This window comes from Patella vulgata, chromosome 5 (genome assembly GCF_932274485.2).
Source record: "Patella vulgata chromosome 5, xgPatVulg1.2, whole genome shotgun sequence".
Classification (NCBI taxonomy): domain Eukaryota; kingdom Metazoa; phylum Mollusca; class Gastropoda; family Patellidae; genus Patella; species Patella vulgata.
In genome coordinates this window covers 70,827,936-70,853,011 of record NC_065883.2, presented here as the reverse complement: position 1 = coordinate 70,853,011, position 25,076 = coordinate 70,827,936, and the positions used below count along the sequence as shown (strand labels likewise).

At 34.7% G+C, this 25,076-nt stretch overlaps 1 protein-coding gene across 3 annotated transcripts in view; it reads right to left on the bottom strand.

Annotated features, from left to right (window-relative positions):
- The window catches only part of LOC126820614 (uncharacterized), a 74,187-nt gene that overhangs the window by 3,859 nt on the left and 45,252 nt on the right, over nucleotides 1-25,076 (bottom strand). Inside the window, exons 1-6 of one of the 3 annotated variants that reach the window (XM_050548694.2) lie at nucleotides 10,753-11,016; nucleotides 6,711-6,969; nucleotides 5,497-5,817; nucleotides 4,071-4,157; nucleotides 3,165-3,257; nucleotides 825-932 (exon numbers count right to left, since the gene is read on the bottom strand). The gene's annotated coding sequence lies outside the window, so the exon portion shown is untranslated. Of the gene's footprint in view, nucleotides 1-824; nucleotides 933-3,164; nucleotides 3,258-4,070; nucleotides 4,158-5,496; nucleotides 5,818-6,710; nucleotides 6,970-10,632; nucleotides 11,017-25,076 lie in introns of those variants that run through there. The other 2 variants (XM_050548696.2, XM_050548695.2) reach the window with 2 other exon arrangements.

Genomic DNA, 25,076 nt, shown 5'->3' with positions numbered 1-25,076 from the left:
AGCAATATAGGTCTACATATAGTGATGTGGACATATAACATATAGCATGACATTCACCCAAAATGGCAGCGTTGTTTCATCAAGATCTAAATTGTGATGGAAAATGTTGATAACTGCACATTTTGCTAAGCTTCTTTGAAAACAGATAAACAATTCCAAGAGAAATTAAATTATATCGTAAGTATTAAAAACAAGCGATTGCCATGCGATATACGCCCACGGTAGCTTTGACAATAAATTTATATCTACACAGTCCAAATGAATGAAATGAAATGGAGTTTAACGTCCCATTTTTCTGCACTAACTAGGCTAACTATAGACGGGTTGTACACAGTCGAGTAACTGACTACGTTTATCGAATCATCATAAAATTCAAATCGTCCTAGTTTCATTCAGATCGGCCAAAAACTCTGGCTCCAAAGAGCACACAAAATCTAAAATACAATTTTCAGGCGAAATAAGGGCAATAACTGTAATGATTTTTATCGCAGCGCACCCAAATTCGCACTTGACCTTCAAGTTACAATTTAACCAAGATCTTACGAATATGAACCTCAATACCAAATTTGAACGAAATTGATTTAAAAGTATGAAATTGTGGATGGGCCGACGGATGGAAGAGACAACGACATTATACTACCATATTAACCTTTGGTGTATAAAAAATATGACATAAAAATGAAGGTATAATATAATATATTTAGAGATACCATTAAATATGTGATCCGCATGAATAGTTTTTCGAAAGTGAAAATGCAAACATGTTTCTATAAACACACAAAGTATAAAAGATATTATATTATAGGAATAAAAAAATTGTTTACTGTGTCCTTCCTTCGTCTGTTTTCTTGTCATCTTCGCCGCAAGATGCAGCATGTATTTCAACTAAATCCTCATCAAATTCTAGACCGCAAATTGGGCAAGATTTCAGGCTGTAAATTAAACAAAAGTAGAGGCTGATAGAGATGGGCCAAATAGTATATCGGATATACTGTATAAACTGTGTGGTGTCAGTATTGTGTCAATACATGCACATCAATGCCTACTATTGTGCAAAAAACAATACCGTACCGATATCGAATTTGAAATTTCAATACCTCCTATAACTTAACGGGGCCATCCCACATGAAGACAATATGCAACCAAACACTGTTTGTGCGTATAAAAATATGCATATATTTTTGTTAACTCTAATAATTTTCTTTTTAAATTGGGAACTGGAGAGGCCACAGATAAAGTGTAAATGAAACAAGACTGTCTGTCTCTTATGGAAAATGTTAAATTCATGACAGATGTCTTATAACCATGATTATTATAATCCGTCCATATTATTGATAATAATAATACTCATCATTATCATTCAATATTAAAATTAAAACAAGAGTTAAACGCCAACAAAACAAGAGTTAAACGCCAACACAATATGCGCCCAAAACAGCAGCATTTTCTCATAATTAGACCTTATCAAGAAGCAAGGACAATAACCCTTTAAACAATATTTGGAATATAACTGGACTTACACCATGTTTATGAACTTACTAACCAAGTATATTCCAAAATACATGCAGTCTCTGGACATTAGCAAGTTTTGGAAAAAGGGCAATAACTCTCCATGTTACTTTAGAATCATAGCCAAGACACAACTTATCCTATACCTTATGGCTATGAACTTACATACCAAGTATGAACGAAATCGGTTGAAAACTCTAGGCGTTGGAGTGGCCACAAAAATTCATGAAATTATGGGCAAAGGCAATAATTCTGCAAGTTACGTTCAAAATGCGAACTCACATACCAATTATTAACAAAATCGGTCGAAAACTTTAGGCGTGAGAGTGATCACAAGAAATTGTGGACGGACAGGGGCGACGACAATATACGACCAAAATTAAATTTTGGGCGCGTATAACGATGGACGGACGCCGAGGCGACACCAATATACGACCACAAGTGGGTGTATAAAAAGAAGAATAACATAACTACAAAACTAACATTTAAGGGAATGTTTCACAAAATTATACAGTTTACAATTAATAGAGGCTGTTTTAAGCTATTTTCACATAAATTTAGATTCCTAATATTACAGGCTTTTTAGATCCAATTAGATCGTGTAGGTGTTGTTGGTGCCGTGGACGAGGCAATGACATATAATAGATCCTTGGCACGGCATAAAGGAAATTGTAAAAGGGTTGGGGCTTGAATACTTATATACACAATCTGAAAACTGTTATGAGAAGCTTAAATTATCATCTCTATATACCGGTAGTAAACATATAATTACATGCATCTATCCCTTTAACAATGAATCATAACAAAAACTCATATGATCAGGTTCATAACTATGAAAAAACAAAAATATAAACTTTGCAAAATGAAATACTTAGTTTCATGAACAACAAGTTCTTCGTTCTTGGTTGAATTCTGCAAAAATTGTAGGTCGTTTTATCACAAATATTAATAATATACAAACGGCCACAAAAGAAAATCAACACACGATTTGTTAACACAGCAACCAAATTTTCAAAATATTTTCATCTGTGATTTTAAAAATATTGTTTCGTGTAATTTGATATTTTCATAGCATATAGAGGGTAATTTAAGCCGATGTGAATACTTCAAAAAAAATTCTGCAACATTTCAATTGACCTCCACCTCATTAACAGCACTGTACCATGTTCTACCATATGTCACTTCTGGAACATGAAAATTCGGTAAGGCATGGTCGCAAAAAGTTGTAAAATATACAGAATATATTTTCAAATTTCTTGTATGACCATCCCTTACGGGATTTTCAGTTCCGGGTGTGATGTGTGGCATAACATAAAAAAATGTTAAAGGTGTGCAGGACAAATGCAGTGTCAAAGAAAAATTTTGTTCAAAGAAGCTTTAAAAAAATTATTTTTGACAAATTCTTTTTTTAATGCAATATTTTATTCACATGGAAAAGGATCAGAGAACAGGCTAAAGGCTATGTGAGACTCCTCTCCCTAACAATTATTTCATTATTGGCAAAAAAATAAGAGTTTTTACATCACAAACTAAGTGACTTTAGAAGGCTGTCCTGTCAAATAATGTCATGAAAATGTTGTTTATTTGTGCTAATGAGATCTGCGTTCTGAATACCACTTTTAATTTTCTTACAAATTCAAACACTATTAACTCACCTCACTTACACAAGCATATTTACAAATAGGAGTAACAGAGGACAACTGCTCTGACTTCTGTCTCTTTATTTTAGGTAAATTATCTTCCTGAAGCTAAATTAAAAATTTTAATAATAATTCAATGAAGGCAAAGTCAATAGGTTATCACATAGTGAGTAAAAACAATGAGTTAACATGACATTGGTTATTCAGAAAACAAGTTAAAACGCTCAACATGTAATGGTAGGCGAATAAGTCGATAACAGATGCAAAACAACGCAACATTTCGGAAAGTTATCCATTCATCAGCAAACAAAAATTATTATTAAACTAGATACAACTAACAGCAGAATCTAAATGTGACAGCCAAAACATTACTGGTACCACCAGTTTCAAGGGAGAACCCTCAAGTCAAATCATTCAGAACAGTAATATAAACAAAACAAATAGTAATACATTAGGTACTGGATAGTAAATGTGTTGAAATGTATTTAAAAGGTCAAATAATAAAATAAACATGAGAAAAACAACCTAGAAACTGGATTTTGCAAGTAATGTAGCTAACAGTTTTAAAGCTATGATTTGTATCATGAATTATGAAAAGAGGACAGGCATAGAAAAGGTCTACAATATAATAAAACGAATTTGTGTTAATTTCATGCGGTTTAAGGGTTCCTAATCGGTCAATGATCTTTATTTCACATTGTTTTCTGTTTGCCGTACTGCCACTATATTATTAGTGCTATGGCTGAGCTTGGCTAAAGTGCATAGCTACAGGTTTTTATACGACCAAATTATGGTCCGAAAATATGGACGGACTAGTGCAAGGACAATATACGAAACAAAATAACATATGGGCACATAAAAATCATATTTCAAGATTATGCTTAATTTCTAACCTTTGATTAGTTTGCAATGCTTACTTACCTCATGAAATTCTTGTATATGTTTTCTCAAATTATTTAAAGGCACTTTTTCACCGCAATCCATGCACTCCTGTGTTATCATATCTGACTGTAAGTAAAAGATAGTTTCAGTTTTTATCCCAGAATATTATACATGGAGAAATCAAGACGGTATTATAGAGCTATATCTGAATCTCACAAATCTGATCAGAATAGGTTTATATTCTTTAAACTGTAAAACCCCAATGTAATAGAATTCTTGAATTATGAAACTCTACAAATTAAATGCTAATAATTTGACATTCACTACTCTATCCTATATTCAACCAAAAGTTTGTGTTTAATATAATGTAATAGACGATGCAGGTAGACTGCACAACACTAGATATATACAAGACAGTATATAATACAAGACACAATATACACAGTACATAAAAAGGCAAATACTCCCAGAGAAGACAAACAAACTCTACCAGTAGCAATCAAAATCACTTGACGAAAGGGCTGTGGTCCACGGGGTCTCCGTAAGCGCAAACTCAGCAACAAGTCACTAAACGTCAAATACTATTCGCTCCATAGGAGAGTAACATATAATTTTACAAAATATAAAATTATGATAACGAATCAAATATTAGCTGTCCAAAGTTAGAATTAAAGACTTTAAATTTATCCAATTTGTGATTGTTTATTAGTTTTTCAATTTGTCTGTGAAGTCTGCTGTGAAGAGCACCTTTATTTAAACATTTCTTATACAAAGAAACTAATTTATTTATAAAATTTGAAGACGGCTACATATGTTTATAAATCTAAATGTCTGAGAGTAAAAAACATTATATAAGGTATTTTCATTATTACTATTACTTTCAGTTGAGGGATATTTAATTACATCAAAAGGGAAATAATCTGTTTTGTCATATACAGTAGTATTAAAAGTACAGTCATCAATAGTGATATCAATATCAAGGAATGCAGCATGTAGATCTCCAGTGTTTTCTTTATTGAGTACAAGTTCAGGTGGATAGATTTGGTCTCTGTAGCGCTTAAAATTTCCCTTATCATTAATGGCAGTTACATCGTCAATATATCGAAATGTGTTATTAAGATTGCGTGCAGTTAGTTAGTTTTACTCCTATCTTGAAAATCGAATTTGTATTTATGCAGGTTTCCATTTGCCATAAATGGCGCAGGATCAGTGTCCATAGGAAGGCCAATGATCTGTTGAATGATTTTATCACCTACTGCAAAAATGGTATTATCAATCAAATAGTGGATAAGGTAGCTTGCCAGGAATAATTTCGGAAAACGTTGATAGGCTTCTTCCATATGCTGGATGTATAAACAACTACAGTAAGTTTTGTTAACTCTGGTCTCTATTTGGTTTACAACAAATTGTGGGCAGATGGACAGGGGCGATGGCGTGGGCGTATAAAAAACTCGACTGTACATACCTGCATGCCTTTTGGAGTCCCACTAATAGTAATATCCAGATCTCTCTGTAAGGGTTTGATATATATGATGGCTTGTCCAATGTATGACTGTGCCAGAAAAGCACTTGTGTACCCTGATGGAGGGGGGTCAATAAACTCCATTATGGTTCTTCCTATGGCACGATTTAGATCATACCCTCCTCCATCTATCAATTTTGGATAATGTGAATATATTTCATTTGAAAAATACTTCGCATCATCATTCTTAAAAAGAGTTATTCTTTTTTCTCCCAGTCCAGCATCCTGTGTGACTTTTCTTGCGAACCGATCAGGGACAGTGTTCTAAAAATATATTAAAAATACATACTGGTACATAAATTCAAATAATAGCTAGAAATTTGTTGAAAATCTTAAATAATATAAATCATCTGAAATATAAGCTTACTATAATAAATATTATTCAAATGTTCAAATCTCATGATTTAGTTTCCTGGTCGTACTACCTAAGGTAAAAGGTAGTAACTTGCTCTTATACAATCCAATATCCAAACTTCACATTGAAATAATTTGATTTGACCGCATAATTCTGCGTTGTAGCATCTATGTCGAACCTTTCTAACTTCAGGTTGTAATAATGTCAAAAGGTAGTAACTTAGTGATTTCCTAATGTCATTTTTGACAGTTAATGCTCCTGCCATTGCAACTTAACTACAATGATCACAACCCACTATTACCCTGTATTAAATGTGATGTTTGTGGTAAAATGTTTGGTCAAAATCAACTGTGACATATGTATTACTATATGGCTACAAGCTATCACCTACTACCACATCTACCTAAACTATGTACCACTATCAATTGAATGTCACATCTGTATGTATATAATGTGTATACTGTTTTGTTTATTGTTAGTTTGTCGATGTTCTCATAACATACTATATATTCGATGTACAATGGGCCTATGGCCTTGTAGTATCTGAATAAAGTTATTATTATTATTATTCAATCGTGTCTGCATAGTTTTAATACAACCACCAAAGAACATGTCGTCTCTGTCTATCTTTCATTTGTCTGTAGTCCACAATGTATTGTGAACACATACAGAATTCATCCAATGTTTATTTTCAGAGTTCTTGCCCTTGCTGTATGAAAAATTCCTTGTGGACTGGGCGATGATGAGCCCTATTAAAATTCAGCTTATTCCAATATGTTCATTTATCATATAAATACTTTACCTGTGTGCAACTTGACACACAAAAAAAACGATGAGTCCATGTGTTCTGTCTACCAGTACCAGCAACTCTTTTATTACTTGTCCTCGAAATACTAGAATAGGGACAAAACAAACGGCGCATTTCGCTGACATTTGGTGTTGACGGTCCAGGTAATATAGTAGTAGGAGTCTGTGTAGTTCGAGATTTTTCTTCCAGTTCTCTGGCTGCCTGCCTAAGAAGCTCAGCAGTTTTCTTCAGATCATTATCTGACATTTTTATTCTGAAAAATATAAAAAAGAATTTTAGTTGGACAACAACACAACAGACACCCAAAACAAGAACATTTTCTCAAAATTAGACATTATCAAAAACAGAATAACCCTGTAAGTATTTTTGAAATATAACTGGACTTACACCTTAAGTGCACAGGCAAACTAAAGGCAGTAACTCTTAACGATTTTTATCGAATCACAACCAAATTCAAACATGACCTTCATTGCATGGAAACAAAGATACGTACGGTACTAAGAATCGTTAAGTTCGAATAAACAGTGTTGTCTAGAAAGGGGTATATATTCTTCCGGAATTCGTGGATGTTCATCCAGGAATAAAATAGGCCTGTCAGGGAAAAAATAGTTTTAAGGAAAACAAGCGGTCGCCATGCGATATACGCCCACCAGCAGCTTTGCTCAAGTAAGGTAGTAACTTCAATGATTTTTATCGCATCGCAACCAATTCGCACTTGATCTGCACTGTATAGCGATAAAGACACATAACAAGTTTCATTAAGATCGGACCATGACACATGCCAAGTTTCGTTTCCATCAAATGAAAATTGTAGACTCTTATCGCGTTCACAGTCTAAATTGGCGAAGTTTGTCGAAAAAATGGGCATAACTCTGAACGTAATTTTCGAATTGCACCAAATTCGAACTCATCCGAGATCTTTGGATATGCCAAGTTTCATTTCTATCGGATGAACATTGTAGACTATCGCGTTCACAAAGTCTAAATTGACGAATTTTGTCGAAAAAGGGGCATAACTCTGCAAGTAATTTTTATGTGGGCGCATAAAAACCAGTTTGGTTGAGTATTTCAGCAATATTTTTCTTTACTATTTGCGAAAAAAAAGAGGCCGCAGGGGAACCGGAAAAAAAACCCAACTTAATCCCTAGCTACCGACTCACAAAGTCTAAATTGACGAACTTTGCCCAAAAAGAGGCTTAACTCTGCACGTAATTTGTATGTGGGTGTATAAAAATCAGTTTGCTTGAGTATTTCAGGAATATTTTTCCTTACTATTTGCGAAAAAAAAGAAGGGGCAGGGGAAACAGAAAAAAAAAAAACTTAATCCCTAGTACCCTACCTACCGACTCTTATTTTTTTTTGGAGAGGAAATATTTTTTTTTGGAGAGGAAAAAGGAAACACAGGTATTTTTTTGGCCTAAGTTTGATTAATATGTTTGGATAAAAAAAAAATATGGCATCTAGTTTAGATAATAAATGAATGAAATGGAGTTTTTAACATCTCATTTTTATGCACTGATTGGAGTCTCTATACAGAGCACACAAGAAAGAGCAGACGAGCAGTAACTCTTGCAAATGTTAGGCCTATCGAACCCAACTTCATTTTACGAAGACAAAGATACCCTACAGGCTACATACAAAGTTTCATTAAATCTGGATAAAAACTCTCGCCAGTATAGACTAGGTAGCACGTCATTTCGGTCCCGCGTCATTTCGGACTCAGCACAAACGTCGTTTCGGACTCAGTATGGCGACTTTTCGGACTTACTCGGTGTCATTTCGGACTCAGTCAAACGACATTTAGGACTCGGACCGGCGACATTTCGGACTCGGACTCGGACTCAAATAAAACTTAAAATTATGTGTGTATATATTAGTAATAGCTGTTTTTCTTTCGTTGTAGGTGAGGCTCAAGACAGACCATTCACATTAATAAAGATTTAAACATTGTTAGTCTTGTTTTATTTATCCCATACAGGCCATTACTTGACAACACGCCTTTGAACTTGAACTTGAAGTAAAACCTATGCTACTTGCCTTTTTTGTATTTGTTTATTTACTTGATCGGATATTATTGTATTTTGATGAGTAAATTTTGATTGTTGACGATGAATTAGTTTAGATTGTTGACGATAATCGATCCGCGATTGTTGTTTTAATCTAGCGATTAGTGAATCCAGCGATTAGTGAAACCATCCCATTGTTGTATTTAAGATTAATAGCGATAATTGATCGGCGTTTCTAATAGCCGCTAAGAAATGATTGAGAAATAAAAACACTGATCGGCGTTTCTAATAGCCGCTAAGAAATGATTGAGAAATAAAAACACTGCAACTCGTATTTAATCTGGTGTTGATTAATGAAAGCAAGCTGAGATTAATGAAGCCGTTAAGAAATGATTGAGCCCAAGCTCAAATGTATTATATATATGTGCCATATTTCAATTCAAATCATTCTCAATTTTTACACGAATCTATCATGGCTAGTGGAAATTGCGTAAAGTGTACCAATCCTGTCCGTCCTCGACAAGAAGGCCTCCAGTGCGATTCTTGTCTTTTATGGCAACATCGAACCTGCGATTCCGGTACGTAATGAAATTTTCTTTATTGTTATTTATTAAAACGTTTTAAATTTGTCGTTTCTTGTAAGTTATTGTTATTTATTAAAACGTTTTAAATTTGTCGTTTCTTGTAAGTTATTGTTATTTATTAAAACGTTTTAAATTTGTCGTTTCTTGTAAGTTATTGTTATTTATTGAAACGTTATAAATTTGTCGTTTCAGCTTGTAAGTTATTGTTATTTATTGAAACGTTATAAATTTGTCGTTATTGTTATTTATTGACACGTACCCGCAATCCGGGAATATTATTATTTTATTTATCACTATTTCAGGCATCACTCGGGATGAGTACAGGAGTTTAAACCGACATAGAACTGCTTTTGAATGGAAATGCTGTAGATGTGTTGCCCCGCTCCCCCCTACAGAAGAAGAAATGGACATCGAAGAATCATTCACCATTGAACGACCATAGACGACACCAAAGACGTCGGTATCGACATGTAGAAGGCCAACTTTTTAATATATGGGATTCATATATATGAGACGACACCAAAGACGTCGGTATCGACATGTAGAAGGCCAACTTTTTAATATATGGGATTCATACAATGAAAAACAGATGAGCACTAGTAGACTATTAAAAAAAATAAGTCATTTGTATGGTCCACCCGCTCAGTGAAAAACAATTACATAATTAAAAAAATGAAAAAAAAAAAAAAAAAAAATGAATAGCCGACTAAAGCTATTTTTTCATCAAATAAATACACGTGTTGTTATAAATGTTGCGTTAATGTATGAATGTGTATGTATTTATACAATAAATGAATGTTTTATATGACCGTTGTTATCGCTATATGGTATGTTTAAAAATAAAATAATATGCCCGTTGTTATAAATCGATGTTATCATTTTATGCTATGTTGATAAATAAAATAGTTTATAAAGTAAATTGGCGTCAGTGTGTTGTATAATTCTATCTTACCTACCCGAGTCCGAAACGTCACCTACCCGAGTCCGAAACGTCACCTACCCGAGTCCGAAATGTCACCTACCCGAGTCCGAAATGTCGGGGACATATTTTTTGGAGTCCGAAATGACGTAAGTCCGAAATGACGCGGGACCGAAATGACATGTAATCATAGACTAGACCACAATGCATATAAAAACAAAATCTAAGAAAATATTTTAATTCAAATATTAGTCAAAGTAGATGTGTGGATCTACGGTATTATTAATATTATAGCCTAAAACTACTACTATTTATGTGTCTGTTTCAAAGTCACAGTGTCACCCCAATTCCGCGAATTCGTGCAAATATCTTCAAATATAAATTTTGACAACAAAAACTAATTTCACCTGTATTATTGATATGTCTGTTGATATATGATTTTACAAATTAAAACTGTCTAAATTTACTAATTAAAAAATATTACTCTAGCCTATAAACCAATCTGATTCACAGAGAGAATTACTTACGAATTTGCCTATAAACTAGTTTCATTTGCTGTTTGAAGAACGGAAATAATGGGAGTAGTTCCCCTTGAAAAACTCCACCCAAGAAGAGATATTTTTATTGAGACGGGAGACATCATTGTAGGACCAAACTCGGCGTTTTCCGGATTAATGATCAACGTCATCAACCCAAATATGGTCATAGTTCGCTAACGCATGGCTTGTTAATGCAAGGCTTGATAATGCAAGTGTCGTTAATACAACTGTTGAAACTGCAAATGTTGAAACTACAAATGTTGAAAATACAAATGTTGAAATTACATATCTTGAAACTGTAAAGTTAAGCTGTGTTATTTCAAAATTTGTGCTTTGTAGGTTAGACAGGTATTTTCACACATGAAAAAATGTATTTTTGTTGTATGACAAATCAACAAATGCATTTTCAAAAATCGACAAATGTATTTTGCATTTTGACAAATTAACAAATGTACTTTCACAAATCGACAAATGTATTTTGTATTTTGACAAATTAACAAATGTACTTTCACAAATCGACAAATGTATTTTCACAAATTGAGAGTTTTGGCGAGTATCCCCCTCCATAGTTTGGGGTCATATACAACAACATCCATCCGATTGTCCTGTATCCCGAACCTGTTATAGGTTCCGACATGATCCCCGTCACCCTTCCTACTGCGGAAGGAATTGAATTTTGAGGAACGCCTTTAGCAGTACGTTCCTTTTATTGGGTGACATTCTACCGATTGCTTGAGGAGGGGGGGGGGCACAATCTCAAGACTCGCCAGACGTATTAAAGACTTGAGTACCGGGAATTTTATTGTTATTCTTAGGTGGAATAATAGGTTTTGCTAGTGACGAACAATCTTTCGTCTCGGCTTGAAATTCAACAGGCGTTTGGAAAGCAATAGAAGTGGTGTTTGGCTTGCCTGCATTTGCAAAAGATGTTGCAAATGTTGGGGTTGTAGCCTCAACCAACTTCCTGGCTTCCGGATACGATATGTCTTTTCCGGTTTTATTTTTCTTTTCCATATCGGGCACTCTAGAATATGGAAAGAAATGATGATCGAGAAGACTGTACTTTCGTGACATCTTGTCCACATCGCTTTGCCCTTACATACATATGTATATAAACTCTTTATAGGACATCTGATATAACTTTTTATTTGGCTAACAATTGGTTTACCGAGCGTAATTAATATGCACTGCATATATAATTACCTCGTACATTTCAATATTAAATTAATTTATTTTTAATTTTTTGCTAAAGCTGAAACCTATCTTTATGATACGGATTCAAAAAACTACTTTAAGACCAGAGCTTATCAAGAAGGAGAGCGTATACTTTGTACTGGGTATCAATGGAGCTGTTGGAGTTGGCAAGACCATAATGGCATGGATTATAGCTAACACCTTGCAAGAAAACAGAGACTGAAATCTATCCTCATGATACGGATTCAAAAAACTTTGTCAAGACTAGGGCTTGTCAAGAAAGAGAGTGTATACTCAGTACACATTTTGTACGGGGTATCATTGGAGAGGTCTGGGATGGTAGCTAACACCTTACAAGAAAACAGAGACTGGAACGTATCTTCATGATACGATTCAAAAAACTTTGTTAAGACCAGGGAGAGTGTATACTCTGTACACATTTTGTACTGGGTATCATTGGAGCTGTCTTGGATGGTAGCTAACACCTTCTTACAAGAAAATAGACTGTAACCTTATCTTCACGATACGGAATTAAAAAAAAAACTTCGTTAAGGCCAGGGTTTGTCAAGAGGGAGAGCGTATACTTAGTACAAATTTTGTACTGGGTATCATTGGAGCTGTTGGGGATGGTAAGACCATAATGGCTTGGATAGTAGCCAACACCTCCTTGCAAGAAAACATACTGAAATCTATCTTGATACGGATCCAGAAAACTTCGTTAAGGACAGGGTTTGTCAAGAAGGAGAGCGCATACTCAGTACACATTTTGAACTGGGTATCATTGGAGATGTCAAGACCATAATGTCTTGGATAATAGCTAACAATCTGTCTGTCATAAGCAGGCTATGGTCCAGATACCGTGATACACAATCTGTACAGGACAGACCACGCTCAGGTCGACAACTCAAGCCCAGAATCGATTTATCCGTACCTTGGCCTTGAGAAATCGTGTCATCACAGCAAATCAGATCAGCGCGTGATCCCTTGTTTGAGAGATCATAACATTCAGGCAAGACGTCGTTGGTGTAGGGATCGTCAACACTGGGATAATAACACCGTATTACAAGAAAACAGACGTTCTTCCTCTCGTAATAAAGTCCACTAATGATATGAACTCATTTTCGTGTTCAGAGAACTCATTTTCGTGTTTAGAGAACAATAAATGTCTACTAATAGTAGATAATATGTTTGGTATTGGACACAGTACAAATTTTGTACTGGGTATCATTGGAGCTGTCGGGGATGGCAAGACCACAATGTCTTGGATAATAGCTAACACCTAATTACAAGAAAACAGACTTTCTTCCTCTGGTAATAAAGTCCACTAATGATATGAACTCATTTTCGTGTTCAGAGAACAATAAATATCTACTAATAACACCGTATTACAAGAAAACAGACTTTCTTCCTGTGGTAATAAAGTCCACTAATGATGTGAACTCATTTTCGTGTTCAGAGAAGAATAAATGTCTACTAATAGTAGATAATATGTTTGATATTTGGACACGAACAATGAAAGAACAGACAAAAAAAGTTAAAGTTGTATTTATTTGGTTATTGATATTGGACACAGTACAAATTTTGTACTGGGTATCATTGGAGCTGTCGGGGATGGCAAGACCACAATGTCTTGGATAATAGCTAACACCTAATTACAAGAAAACAGACTTTCTTCCTCTGGTAATAAAGTCCACTAATGATATGAACTCATTTTCGTGTTCAGAGAACAATAAATATCTACTAATAACACCGTATTACAAGAAAACAGACTTTCTTCCTGTGGTAATAAAGTCCACTAATGATGTGAACTCATTTTCGTGTTCAGAGAAGAATAAATGTCTACTAATAGTAGATAATATGTTTGATATTTGGACACGAACAATGAAAGACAGACAAAAAAACGTTAAAGTTGTATTTATTTGGTTATTGATAAAAAAAAATATATGGACACGTTTCAAAACTACACACTGGATCAATGGACTGAAATAGAGCTCACGGATGAATGTGAATGATGGTCACAAAGTCATGTTCACATTTAGACAAATCGACATAACGAAACAGAAGTGTTATAACGGCATCTGTCCAACACTGAATCCGGAGATGACGAAAAATGCCGTATGCAAAGAGGGACTCCGCTATTACTTTCAGACAATGATAGGGACTTTGACATGTCACAGGTGAGCGAAAAGTTTACACGATACTCATAATATATGACTCCTAATTAATCTGCCGAAACGATTGATCCGTTAATCGTTAGTGTCTAAGGTGGTTGAAGGAAAAGATGACGATTTAATCGATATTTTCGATTTGTTCACATACCCAGGTTTGTTTTGTTTTGTTAGAATAAATATAAATAAAACCCATCCTTTTTTTTAAAGATCATTCTGATTGAGTGCAAATTTCTTAGGGGCATCAGATCGAAGCATTACCGTTGCAAATCGTTAAGTCAATTATTTGCCCAACCGGGTCTGTAATGTAAACTACTACTTTTTAAAAACAATTTTAATTGTAAATATATAGATCATCTAATTTTAAATATTTGTGTACATGAAGTTATTTTCATTTTTATATTTTTTATTGCTTAATATACTGTGATATTTGCTTTTATTGGTGTACATGAATTCTTTGATACTATTTACCATATGTTTGGCGCAATATAGCTTGATTGGAGCTGACGTGCCATAAAACCGCATTTCATTAAAAAAAAAAATTTTTGAAAATTTTTAGAGGACGGAGACAATTATGATTTAGTACGGCTTAACATTGCAGCTGCCACTAAAAACTTTTTAGTCATATTTTCATCGTTCATGCAGATATACCCAGCTAACCCTAAGAAACCAATGCAAATAACTGCAGATAAGTCAGATTGTTTTAAGTTAATTTTCTTCATTTACAGTAGAATTATGCCCCCCCCCCTTTACTGCCACTCTCGGTCCCGAAAGCCCTCCGGAAGGGGGGCGGTTCCCATGAAACAATGTTTAGTGATTTGATTAAATTGGCCGTTATGGTAATTAGATCTAATAATGACATAGATAACAACTTTTTATTTCATAAGTTAATTTGATCTTCAATCTTCAGTCAAGAATCAACCGATGCAGATGATTCGACGGCAAATGCAGACTATGAACCCAGTGGTGATACCAATATCAGATGTAGCAGTGATGATTAGAATGATCATCGTCATGATTGGATGTTTGATGACCAAACTGCTGCTAGGAGCAATAATTCACAAGGTATGCAGGTGTGCTATTTGACCCGGTCTTCAAATTTGACTGTTTAAAATGCTCCACTGTACTATCTGTATCAATCTGAAGTCAATCGGATGACAACTTTAGCCTCTGGCCATAACTTTGATAGAAATTATCTGAAATCGTTGAAAATCAATAGGATTTTTCGTCTCATGACCCCAAACACTGTGTATAAATTTAAAGTCAATCGGGTATTAACTATAGCCTCTAGAGCGTCGACAAGTTTTTTCAAAGTGATCAAGGGCCATAACTCTGGCAAAAAATTATCGGAAATCGCTGAAAACCAATATTCTTCGTCTCATGACCTGAAACACTGTGTATCAATTTAAAGTCAATCGGATATTAACTTTAGCCTCTACAGCGTCCACACGATTTTTTTTTAAGTGATCAAGGGCCACAACTCTGAAAGTGATTATCGGAAATCGCTGAAAATCAATAGGCTTCTTCGTCTCGTGACCGTAAACACTGTGTATAAATTTAAAGTCAACCGGATATTAATTTGGCCTGTAGAGCATCCACAAGATTTTTTGGAAGTGATCAAGGGCCATAACTCTGGCAGTAATTATCAGAAATCGCTGAAAATCAATAGGCGTCTTCGTCTCATGACCTTAAACACTATATATATATATATATATATATATATATATATATATATATATATATATTTAAAGTCAATCGGATATTAACTTTAGCCTCTAGAGCAAGCAATTGTGGACGCGGACTGACGGGGGCGACAATATACGACCGCATTTCAATGTGGACGTATAAAAATGAAATGGGGTTTAATGTCCTACTGTTCTGCTCAGATTGGCTAATGAATACGGGCATGTGAACGTATAGAATTTTGTCAAAGAGTGTGAGATCGTACTAAACTATTGTATATTGTATTCCGCCTAACTGGACTTTATAAATGGATTTTAAAAATCAACGTGGACTTTGCGTGAATTTATCCCTTGTTGTGACATTTACATGAACAATTCCAACAGGGAAAGTTTCCTATAATAAATAGTAACTGAGGGTGTATAACCGGGATTTCTATTCCTTTATATTGGATATACTGCTAACTACTTAATAATAGCGGCCCATTTGAAAGGAAATGAAGAATGTACTATAAATAGCAACTGTTGGTATAATACGTTAAACGTTTGCTAAATTTAAAATTTGTATATTTGGCTTGTATCCTAGCGATTACCAAATGTTTGACTCTGTAGAGGCCAGCGGGTGCCACAGTTTCATAAACCGCCATTTCATTCAATCCCGAGTTCTGATAAACATAATCTGTTACTTTGTTTAACCAAGCTTTAATAAACCTATTTTCTCGAACATTGAATAAATCTAGAGAAAGAAATACTCGGAGGCCTAACATACATATACGCAGGCAGTATATGTGGCCATCTAGGGGAGACCAGGGCACATTGATCAGTCGTTCACATTGAGCCACCTCCCCACAATTCATTAACTGTTGGCTTAGGCTTCTAATACATTAACAGATACAAGACCTGAGAGTTATCTCCCTTGAGGAAAATTTACAGGGCCTTCTTCTAGTAGGTAAGTTTTTCTAAGCTTTGTTTTCTGTTTTGGGGGCCTTAAAGTAATTTCCGCAAAATAACTTTGATGTGTCCTAATTTCAACGCTTTTCTAGATAAAGTTTACCAGTAAACTTAATTTAAATGACAACTGAAACGTCTGCTAGATGTCACATTGTTTTTGCCTATCTCTTACTATGTGTAAAAAATGGCCTCCAAAATGTCTCTAAAATTAGATCGGGAAAGTTGAGACACATTACATGGGGCACATTGAACAGGTGGTTCAAAGTACCCCAAGCATTGCCTATACTTAATTCAGTTTTAATATGCAATATAATTTAATTTAATTATTTCAGATTTGTGCTAAATTGGTTATAAATGGAATGATAATGGTTCGAAGTTACAAATCAAAGACAGACAGAGGTCAGAGAGAGGTGTAAAAGAGGTTAAGAAGGGAAAATCAATTCGATCTGTTGCAGCTGATCTGAAGATAGAACAACTTTGTCAAGATATGTGAAAAAAGCTGACAAACAAAGTAGGCCTATCAATAAATATGATATGAAACCCAACTATAAAAACAGATTAATATTTTCTGAAGAGGAAGAGAAGAGCTTAGAAAGTTACATAATTAAATGCTCAAAATTGTTCCACGGACTTGGTTATACAGCAGTTAGGAAACTTGCTTGCGAATATGCTGTAAAGTTGAAAAAAGGGTCCCCCAAACATGGATAGATACTGAAATAGCTGGCAAGGAGTGGATGGCATGCTTTATGAAACGCCATTCAAAACTGAGTCTCCGGTCACCTGAAGCCACTAGTATCGGAAGAGCCCATGGGTTCAACAAAACTGCAGTTTCAAAAATTTTTTGGATCTTAAAGACCACTATGACTGAGTATAAGTTTGAGCAAGGATCCATATATAACCTGGATGAATGCGATATAACCACTGTACAAGCTGTAAAAAAAGGTTATATCACAGAAAGGTATGAAACAGGTGGGTCAGATCACTGCAGGTGAGCGAGGAGTTCTTGTCACTGTGTGTCAGCAACTGGTCAGTCCCTTCCACCAGCAATGATTTTTCCGAGGGTGAATTATAAGGATTACATGGTAACTGGAGCACCAAATGGAACGTTGGGCTTGGCAGCTCAGAGTGGTTGGATCAATGGAGAATTGTTTCCAACGGTTTTAAAGCATTTCATTAAACACATGAATTGTAGTAAAGACAAACCAGCAATATTATTGATGGATAACCATGAGAGCCACGTCAGCATAGAGGTAATAGGCATTGCCAGAGAAAATGGATTGACAACTTTTCCTCCTCACTGCTCACACAAATTGCAACCTCTTGATATAAGCGTTTATGGACCCCTCAAACGCTACTACAATCGGGCAGTTAATGAGTGGAATTTGTCCAATCCAGGGAAGAGGATCACTATATACGATCTACCAAGCTGTTTTTCTCGAGCATATCATCAAGCGTGTTCAAATTCGAACATCGTTGAGGGATTTCGAAAAGGAGGTATCTTCCCTTTAAACTCTGATATTTTTACTGAGTCTGAATTCTTGCCATCAACTGTTGTCAAGCCACCACCTATAAATATACATATCCCAGCCCATTTGGATATACGTCAAACTGAATCAAGTTCATCTCTATCTGAGACTACCAGCCCAGAAACACCCACCCAAGCAAGTAGCCCAACATCAATGAATATGCCATCAACATCAGGTAAAGTTTTTGTGTTTCCTGACACATCAACTACTAGTACATCTGAGTTAGAAACCATCAGACCATTTCCTGAGATGACCAGAACTCTCAATCCAAAACGAAAAGGACGACCATTGGGATCAGCCAAAGTTTTAACGAGTACACCCGAAAAAGAAAAACTGATTGAATTATCAGCTGAAAAGGAGAGAAAGAAATCATTAAAATTAACCAAAAAGACAACAAAGAAGTGAAAAGTTGAAGAAAATGTAGAAGAATCTGATGAAGAAAGTGACAACACTTATAGTACAGGAAGTGAAAGTAATACCGATGACTGAAGAATTAGAAGATGAACAAATAGATTTAGAAAGAGAACCTGAAATTGAAGATTATGTCCTTGTGAGATTAACAGCAATCAATTCTAATAAATCCTTTCACTATGTTGGAAAAGTTATCGATATTTTTGAAAACTATATTGTGTCATTCTATAGAAAAAGTCTTAAAGCACCTGGTAAATTTGTCCAGCCTGTTATTGAAGATATATCAGAAGTTGAAAAGGGGAATATAATCATGCGTCTACCTAAGCCACTGAATACTGGCGGTACAAAGCGTGTTTCAGCTATATTGCATTTTCCGATCAATTTGGAGAAGTATAAATGCCAATAAACATTTGCTCATTATATTTGTTAACAGAAATTTAAGTATTAACATTATTTGATTTTGTTATTTCAAAATAAAATTCTCAATCTGTTTAAGAAAATTGTGGTGTTTTGAGTCATAATCAGTCAATGTTCAAAGTGCCCCGACAGGTGGTTCAACTTACCCCGACCATGAGGCACTGTGAGCCATTTTTTTCAAAATCTTTGGCAGCTTATACAAGACATATTTCCCTTGTCTTTATATTTCACATGATAAAGGCCAATATATCAAACTTCTTGTGGGTGAAAATTCAGATGCCTGTGACAATTTGGAAGAAAATTGTGCTTAATAAAGCAAAAAATGACTCAATGTGCCCCGGTCTCCCCTATCTATCTATATCATGAAGTGTAACATTTTTATTATGACCGTAACTGGTTGGGAGAACAACTCACGTAATAGAGAAATACAAATAGTGGGTTTCAATAGTATATCGAAACCTCGTATCAAATAGCAACCGGCTACGCGATGCCATTTAAATGTAAACCCGTCACTGTTATTTATGTTGATTACACATCATGCACATACCGCTTTTGAATTCGAAATGGCCGACTAAACCAGACATCGAATGATGCAAGGGTAAGTAGGTCACCCAGAGAAAAACTGAATTATAACGTTTTCTGTATGTTCAAATAAAAACAATTTATAGGTATTTGTTGTAAAAATATACATGTAATAAATATTTTAAGTGACATTTTAAAACAATATAATCTTAATACTGTAAATTAGGATGACCTATTAAATTTTGGAATTATCTCCCTTAAAAATCCAATTCAGGTAGCGTGTGCCAACCGAAAAAGGGACGTAACTCGTTTTTCTTAATTGGCGGCAGACCACCATTAATTTCTCCATTGACTCCAATGTTAAATCAGTGGTGTCCTACATGCTGTGGCCCATTCCCTAAATTTCGTTGAGAACTTCGCTTTACAGCACAGCAAGTATGACATCATGGGATCACCAGAGTACTAAATTTGTATGAGTTTGACCACCAAAATTTCAATTCACTGAAATTCATAGCAGACTGGGGTCAGAATATCATGTCCGTGTTAGTGCAAAAACAAAACAAAGCCTCTTTACTCCTTATGGTCTTCCGCCTTACAATTCTCAATCTGACACCAAACCAGGCAGAAAATATAAATTCAATGCCTCTTCATCAATTCTACATCAAAAAGTCAATACAGATAAGCATGCAAAATGGCAGGAAAGGAGGGAGACAAATATATCTAAAAATAGCCGGCACTACAATTTGTGGGTACCGGGATATGGAAAATGGGTACCGAGTCTGCCTCCAATTGGCTGTCACAAATATGGAGCAATTTTTTCGCGAAAAGTAGGTCTTGCATTACGGCCTCGTGTCGATTTCCTGCAATTCATACCGGTTCCATTCAACCGAAAACAGTTAAGAGGTCAAGGTTGCGGCGCATGGAAAGTTTGTCACTCATAACAAGGTAAGAATATTTTTTTTCGCTGATTGAAAAGTTTGAAATTTTGTAACTTTTTTCGTGGAAGATGCGCCGGGGAAAAAACTTGCTAAAGTATGGATGAATTATTCCTTTATAAGATCCACTTTCATTTATTTCCATAAGTGGACGTGCAAGTCGTAAAAATGCAATTTTTCTGAGATGACCGAAATTTTATCGGCCATTCTGTAATTCGCTGATTGAAAAGTTTGAAATTTTGTAACTTTTTTCGTGGAAGATGCGCCGGGTAAAAAACTTGCTAAAGTATGGATGAATTATTCCTTTATAAGATCCACTTTCATTTATTTCCATAAGTGGACGTGCAAGTCGTAAAAATGCAATTTTTCTGAGATGACCGAAATTTTATCGGCCATTCTGTAATGGCGGAAGGCTTGTCAAATGTAGTCTTTATCATTCCGACGAATATTCCCCTTACGCTTTACATTAGGAGGTACTGTTGACCAAGACTATATCAAATTACAGTGAGACGACCGTTAGACACGTGCTAATTCGAGAAAATACTTGAAATAATAACAGTTTTAATTCTTTGAGACTGGATTTGTTATTTACGAAAGAAATAAAATTAGTTTGAATCGTATGCTTTATCAATTTCGGAGGGGGGGGGGTGTATGGCTGAATGGTTAGCGTGCGCGCGCTGTATCATCAAGTCTGTCATTGAGTCGACTGGCGTGGTTTCGAATCCCCGGTTGTACGTGGCAAGGAGTAGGGTCTCCTGTCCAACCTCGTGGGTTTTCTCCGGGCCTCCGGTTTCCTCCCACTGCTAAAGACCCCTACGCGCAAGCGATATATGTAAATAAAGTTAAACCATATGTTAGTCCCGAAATGACCTAGTTTGTGTCGAGTGGACGTTAAACCCCATTTCTCTCTCTTATCAATTTCTTCATATAGCACATGGCACGGCGTAGGCCAGTCTTCATTTCATGTAATTGTCAAAAAACAAAAACAATACAGAGAGAACCAGTACGTTAAACCCCAATTCATTTGATTATTGTTTACCAATATTGTTTAATCACATTTTCTCTAATTTTTCAGGTTCCTAGAACTTGGTAAAAGATTTGATTGAAATTTAGCTGCCTTATTGTTTTTATTGTTATAACTTATAGTTATAGGCTACATTTTTTTAAATTATGGTGCATTTATCAAGTGTGATTTTTTTATACTTTATAATTATTTAGAGAAAACTTAAAATCATTGTAAAGGATATAAATAGAAATGTTTCTAAGATTAAAGAATTTTTTAGTTTATTATTGTGATATTGTTATTTTTTTTCAATTCCCGTCAGAAATAAGAATGATTTCCATTAATTTTATCCCCATTAAAAATTATTGATACAGTTTCATTGTTGATTTAAACGTAGTAAATATGTATAGATAGACATAAATGTAGGTCAACCTAAATGTAAAGGTTTTTGTTTGTTTCATTTCCATTTATAAAATTTCATATTTTATTAATATTTCGTATCTGGTCAAAGAAAACATACTTCCTAGTTTGATTTTATTATTCCATAATCAGAAAACTGATTTTCAAGATCAAATATGATTTTTTTTGTTTGTGAATGAATGAATGAAATATGGTTTTATGGCACGTCAGCTCCAACCGGGCTATATTGCGCCAAACATATGGGGGAATCTAACGAGACAAATTAAAACGATATCACATAAATGAATTTATATATGTAAATAAAAACAAATATTACAGAAAATATATTTATTAAGAATAAATATAACAAATCTTTTACATATATAAATATTTAAAAAGATATACATGATTAAATATATACAATTAAAATTGAGAATAAAAGTTTGTCTCTTTTAAAAATGTTAGCACTTTGTCATATAGCTCCGGTTGAGCAAATAGCTGACGTACTGACTGGCAACGGTAGTATTTAGATCTAATGTACTTGAGATGTTTTCACTCAATCAAGATGTGTTTCACTGTCAAAGGAACATGTTTTTGTTTATGATTATGTTTTATATATTGTTATTTTTATTACTTTTCTGTACGAAATATGGACAATTTCCTTTAAATTTTGTCCAAATAAATGTTAAAAACAATATGTTTGTAGGCCCTAGTATAGCAAAGACAAGTAAAGCGAAATTTTGAACTATAACAAAAAAAAAAAAACGAATCGAAATAGGATCTGTGTTTTAATCAGATTGACAGTGAGACGGCGCCAATCGTAGGTCAGAAAGTCCAATCAAAATATATTTGATACTGGATGAATGTCAACCTATATCTTTTAAATCTCAATCCCTAATCGGATCCCGAAATGGAGTTCATCCTATACTGACCCGGGAAACCACTTAATAGTCAGAATGACACCATATCTTACTTCCGAAATGATCTAATCTATGTCGAGTAGACGTTAAACTCTCTCTCTCTCTCTCTCTCTCTCCGAGATCGATGTTTTCGTACGCTTGATCAAGTGTGACCAATATTGATATTGACATCCACCATTGACTAAGTAATAAAAGAAATCCACTCTGAATACTAATTCATTGTATATTATAGTAAGGAACTTGTTATCACGGTATTATAACGACAGGACTATTTCGTGTTGTATGCAAATATAAAAAGTAATAATATTGAAACAGGTGTTAGTACTTGATACATATGTAATAACCCTCTCGTTTTATGAATAAAGTAAACGAAGTCCAACATTATTAAACCAATATTGAATACAGAGTTAATAGAGTGGGGAAAGTGTTCAATTGACCATGTAGTGTGTTAATTGGTGTCGTCTCTATTTGTGCTCTATAGCATTATAAACTAGTCATATTCAGTTGTATTAAAGTTGCTTTTAAACACGTGATAACATTAGCCGTATTTCTAAGGTTTATTACTTCAATCCCGAGTTTCACTGAGTAAACGTAGGTATATATTTTGTCGTTTAACGCAACAGTATCTTAAATATGAAGATAGTAATTGAACATTAAAAAAGTAAAGGTATGGATTTAATTCTTTGTTAACGCAATCCGTAGTCATTTTAAGGGATGCTTATTCATGTGGGTATGTGTGGAAGGGAAATTTTGGTAGGGGGGTGGTACTCACATCGAAATGTGTGTAGGTATATTATTACGTGCACTACGTATATACTGGCTGTTATATCCCTTTAATTTAGGGGCACATAAAGTATTATTTGCGGTGTCTGTGATTCACAGAATATTTTGTGAATTAAGTGAATAGAAGACACGTCTTTAAATAGCATTTAAAATATACGCCTTCTCGTATTATTAGCAGAATAAAATTTTCCAGTACTTCTCAATTTTACAGCAGAATAAAAACCACGCGGGGAATAAAGGAATCCCGATCATCAAGTCGCATTATTGCTATTTTTTAGGCCTTCGCCATTGTTAGGGCGACCCACGCACCTACAGAAATACAGTCAACCGCTGATAGTTCGAGACTACCACTGAAGCGTGCACATTCGCCGTGTCGAGGCCAGCTTTCTGACAGTATGATACTATAAATAGCCATGGCACGTGCAATTCTCTACAAATCTATCAACTATTACATGCGTAAAAAAAATTTTGTTGACGATTTTGAATAGCAGTAAAATTAAGCTTCTTGGTTATTACAGCAGATTTAGAAATTACTTTCGTTTCAATTTTTAAATCGCTTTATCATTAACTGTACCGTTAAGAGCGGCATCTTTTGGTTTAGTACAAATAATATCTCAGAAACACTCGGGTTAGACAGGAACATGATACTAGCAGTAGTTTCATTTTACTTTTACAAGCTTCATAAAACAATTGTTGAGCTAGCTAACGTGCTCATTTCTAAATTCAATTTCTTGTTCTAGCTTTCTGTTATGTTTCGTAAAAAAGTAGTCTTGATTATCCCGACCTGTCAATCAGCCCTAGAATGGTCGAAAGACTGGTTAAGCGAGACTAATTTCAAAATAAGGGCACGTAACCTATCTTTTACTCAGAAGTGTCTGGATGTTATGGACGACACATGGAACCAGTTTTCAGTCTATTATTTATAGATGATTAATGGTCATAGCTTATTAAGTACAACATGATCGTTTATTTAGTGACTATAATTGTGTGAAACTGATTTGAGGCTTGGCATATATATAAATATTGTGGCGAAATTGTCGAGATATATGGAGATATTTATTTATGGTGGGTCACCCTACCATTGTAGAAGAATCACAGACCGTATTAAATTTTAATTATTTGTGTTATTTACACGATAACATTTACGACGGTCGGTTTGCTTACTAATTTCAGTTAAAATTATGTCATATGTCGACATCCAATCAGTTATAACACACACTGGTGTTAAGACTTTCGAGGAGGACCGGTTTTCATCCACTAAAATGGACAGTTTGATTTTTGACCCAAATTGCATGAATTAATAGGAGCTTATTGCACGAACTAATTTCAGTAACAAGTGTGGCGTATGTCGACAACAAGTCAGTTATAACACTCAATGGCGTTATTATAGACTTTCAACTAGGA